Source organism: Phymastichus coffea, unplaced genomic scaffold (genome assembly GCF_024137745.1).
Source record: "Phymastichus coffea isolate CEN01 unplaced genomic scaffold, Cenicafe_Pcof_1.1 PCOF00027, whole genome shotgun sequence".
In the NCBI taxonomy this organism is placed as follows: Eukaryota; Metazoa; Arthropoda; class Insecta; order Hymenoptera; family Eulophidae; genus Phymastichus; species Phymastichus coffea.
The window spans coordinates 3,401,086-3,405,555 of NW_026706838.1; the positions used below are offsets into that span (position 1 = coordinate 3,401,086).

At 33.8% G+C, this 4,470-nt stretch overlaps 1 pseudogene; it reads right to left on the reverse strand.

The window, feature by feature from the left end:
- Positions 1 to 255: 255 nt before the first annotated feature.
- Positions 256 to 2,157, reverse strand: LOC131675631 (rab-like protein 6; annotated as a pseudogene).
- Between the last annotated feature and the right edge of the window lie 2,313 nt (positions 2,158 to 4,470).

Consider the following 4,470-nt stretch of genomic DNA (forward strand, 5'->3'; position numbering starts at 1 on the left):
TACTGTAAAACTCAGTTGTTATGCAAATTTAATTTATAATTTTTCGCATGACGTAAGCGTTTATAAAATCGTGGATTAATTAAACTTACGACAGGTGCTCCTACGAGTGTAGACGTGACGGCACTCGGAGATGGTAGCAATCAGGTTGTCATAGCGAAACAAGTAAATGTACCCTCGACCTTCTGCGTCTTCTTTATTTTTCTTGATTTTGGTAATGATACTTTGTCTGAAAAAAACGATAGTATGAACACGACTTTACACGCTACCACTTGATGTGTCTAAGTCGCATTTGGAAATAACGGAACTACTTGTCAAAGTCGATTCAGCTCCTAAGGATATGGCTCCACGTTTATGCCTTTGATTACTCAACGGATTCTCGGCTAACTTGGGCTGGATGGGAACCGGCATTTCATCTGCAGATAAGAGGTCGTCTTCAAATCCAGCAACTAATGAATTTGCAGTTTCAGTGTCACTGTAAATAAAGTGTGTTATTCAAGAAAATATCAAAGATATTATATTACAAATATATATATAATAAACGTGTAAAGACGAACCTACCCAAATCACCTTGCTTTTTCTGGCTTGCTTGAGAATTTGACTAGAAATTATCATCGAAAGACGATTTGTCAAGATAGTCATCATCAGGTACGAAGTGTTCAGCAGTAGCTATTGTAGCATTTTTATATGCTTTGAAATCGTCAGATGGTTTTTCTTTTTCTAGGCTTGATTCTTTTTTAAGTGTTCTTATTTTTGATACGAAAGACTTTGAGATCTCCTTGGAAACTCTTTAATATCAGAGTTAATGCTAGTGGATGCTTTTGCAGATAAGGACTCTGGTGTGCTGGTACTACCGGGTATTGTTGGCTGTTGTTCGATTTTACCATTAGTATTGTTCCCTAGTGTCTGTGTGTCTCTTTTCGCTGTTGAGCAAGTAGGCATATTTTTAACAGGTATTGGAGTATCATCTCCAATAGAACCGAATGTTCTTGCCAAAGGTGCAACTGGATTACCTGGTGGTGCATGAGGACTCAAAGTTGATGTGATATTCGGAACTAATGTAGTTGCAGTCACAGAGTCTGCTATTGCTTTTCTCTTATTTACTAAGTTATCCAAAAATTCATGATAGTCTGCATCATCACCTTCTTGATACAAGTCTAATTCTTGAATTGTCAAGAGAGTTTCTTCTTTAATAGTTTCTAATTGTTGTAAAAGAGTCTCTCTTTGCAGTTGCAGAAATGGAAGATTAAAAAATTTGTGCAAAAGTTTCAATCCAAATCCATTCCTCATTGAAGTTTCAGCATATCTTACTTGTGCAGCTCTTTCTTCAAGTGAGTCAATGAAATAAGTAGCGTGGTCAGCAGTTACTGTTCTGCGATGAGACATGTCACAGAGATTGCCCAAAACAATAACTGGTATGTGGCTGGGTATTTTTGGAAGTTCTCGTTGAACATAATCAAAAGTCCACTGTTTAGTTATATCCATCATGACTAGTACACCATTGGTTCCCTTGTACACATCTAAAAATTCAGCATCCAATGCAGGCTCTTGTTATTCCTGCACTATACGTAAGACCCAGGTTCTTGTACATTCTATTTCTTATATCCATGGCAATGTTGCTTGCCACAGCTAAAAGAGTATGGCATCCATATGGACAGACTTCTTCTGAAATCTCAAAAAATTCACCAACGAGTTTATATTGTTCTAAATTATACACTGCACAATTAGCTTTTTCTTGTTTCAAACTCTCATCACCTTTGGCACTTGTAGACTTTGCACTGGTATTGGAGATTTGTTCAGTGACCAAAGATGTAACGTCAACCAAATTTGCAATTTTTCAACTAACTGGTGCAGATGGTTAAAAATTTTAGCAGATCTTCTTCTGTAAGGTGTCAAATCTTCTCCTCCAACTTGTACTAAATTTGGACACAAACTTAAAGCCTCCTTTACTGGCATACATTTTTTTAAACCAAATTTTCTTGCCTCATAACTACTAGTAACAACTAAATTTTTCTGCCGTACTCCAAGTGGTTTGCCTTGGCGTTCTGGATATAGCATTGATTTGACTTGAGCACAAAGATAGTCAATATCTAGGTGTAGAATACTTTTTGAATGCCCAATCACTGAATGATCACTTTCGTAGTCACTGCTGACATCCATCTGTGTGTTTTTTCCCACAGCCTTCTATAAAAGAAACGCTGTTAAACTACGTTATTTGTTCCTGATTTTTAATAAAAAAAATTATCCAAAAGACCTGTAGACTAGAATTCAGTAGTTTAAAAAATGGAATTGGAGCTGCTCTCTGGAATGTTTATGTTTTATTCTTATCACAGTCTTGATTTCCCAGTACTAAATCACCAATAACGTCCAAGTAAAAAGTAATCACGATAGTAAAATCTTGGTACAGCCTTTATAATGATTGTCTTGCAAATCTGTGAGCCATGTGGTAGCTTGATTTGTATTGTTCACGTGGTTTAATTTTATTTTCAGAGTATCATCCTGCTCATGAATTAATGATGACAATCCATAGCAGCCTCCTTCAGTAGATGCCTAGAAAATTAAAACCCATTTAACAAAAACGTAAATAGAACAAAATCAACTATAAGTAGAAATCCATCAATCATAGAGCTTTGTTGAATGAGTAATTATATTCAAAAGAGACAAGGATACAAATCTTCAGTTTATATCGAATCAAATAAACGTGACATTTTCATTATCATATATTATATGATAATAATAAATTCGATGTAAACTGAACAATCCTGTTGAGGTTAGAATACTTTGAGATGGTTGTAATAAATTCGGTTTCAGGACGATGAGACACAAAATATTTTTCTAGTTCTGAATGTATGAATGAATGACTTACCTTTCAATTCTTCATTGCTCCATTTGTTTATCTGTCCAATGCCGTTGGACGATTGCAAAATGCAAACTATTATGTACTCTTTAAAGGGCCTTGCGTGCAAGCGCTGGCAAGCGCCTCGCCGCCACCAATCTAATCACTGCCGCCAACATGCGATTAGCTAGCACAGAACATGCGCAACGATCCGTCATCGACCGTAAGCCAGTTAGTATAGACCAAAACCGTTTTTTATTATTATTTACTTGAATAATAAACTTATCTCCATTTTTATCTTGGGTGCTGTTAGTTCATCTCATGAACTAACGATGGGAGTATCGAGAATTTATTTTTAATGTATAATTGATTTATTTTTTGGTCGAGAAAATATGGGTGCTAGGACCCAGCACCCAAACCTTATTTTATTTTTTTTAAGGGATTATTTACAGACGAACAAATGAGCAACATTAAGAAAAGTTGTTGTGTAACTAACGAACTATCTAAAGAAATAATTAGTTTGTCAATTATCTCAAAAAATTAGAATATGGGTGCTAACTTTTAAGACCTAACCGGATTCTACAGAACAGTAATCCATGGAGATTGCTGTTGAAATATCAGGTATTAGCGAAATACCTGAAGTATCTGCGGAAAATAATGATACAGTAGATCACAACACCCTTGAGAATGTAGAAAATTTTAATTTGCATAGAAATTGTAATGATATTAAATATCCTTCAGGAAAAGAAATTGTTTTTAATATAAATGATGTAGAAGTAGATGAGTCTTATTTAAATTTTGAAATAAATGAATACAAAGGAAATTGTAAATCTACGTATCGTGGTAGAAAATTATGTTCAGCTAAGTGTGAACAGCATAAAAAATCCTTGATGCGCGAAATATAGTAAATCGTTTGAAATTAGAATTAAATAGATTTAAAAAAAATACAAAAAATACTAAAATGCAAAAATATAGATTACAAAAACTTTTAGTTGTTGAAAAAAAGAAACAAATTAAAAATATTAATGATTTAATGCATGAAAAAAATTTTAGCGAATCTCGTAAAACTTTAGTAGCAATGCAGTTCAAACCGGAAAATAGACAAAAGTTCACACTTGCCGAACAAAATTTTTGTAAAGTTATATAATACCACTAAGCTGCAGTTTCAGTCAATTGCTCAAATTAGGAATTAGATTAGTCAGAGAATCTACAGTAAGAAGTTAGATAGCACAATTAGATCTTGAACCGGGTTTAAATAACAATCTTTTGAAAAAAATACAAGATAATTTGAGCAAATTATCTGTAGAGCAGCGTTATTGTGCGTTAAAGTTTGATGAGATGAGTATAAAAAGCAGGGAGGAATATTCTAAAAAATATATTGAGGGTCTTGAAGATATGGGGGATAATATTAGAAGTTCAAAAATAGCTAGATATGTTTTATTATTTTGTTTAGATAGCATTAATGCTGTTAATCCTTGGCGCCAAATACTTTCATTCGGACTTAATTCAAGTGGGGCTAGTGCTGATGATTTATTAGAAATTTTACATAAAATATTAACTACTTTATTCAGAATAGAAGCTTTAGTCAAAATTATCGTGTGCGATCAAGGTTCAAATAACGTAAAATTGTTTTATTG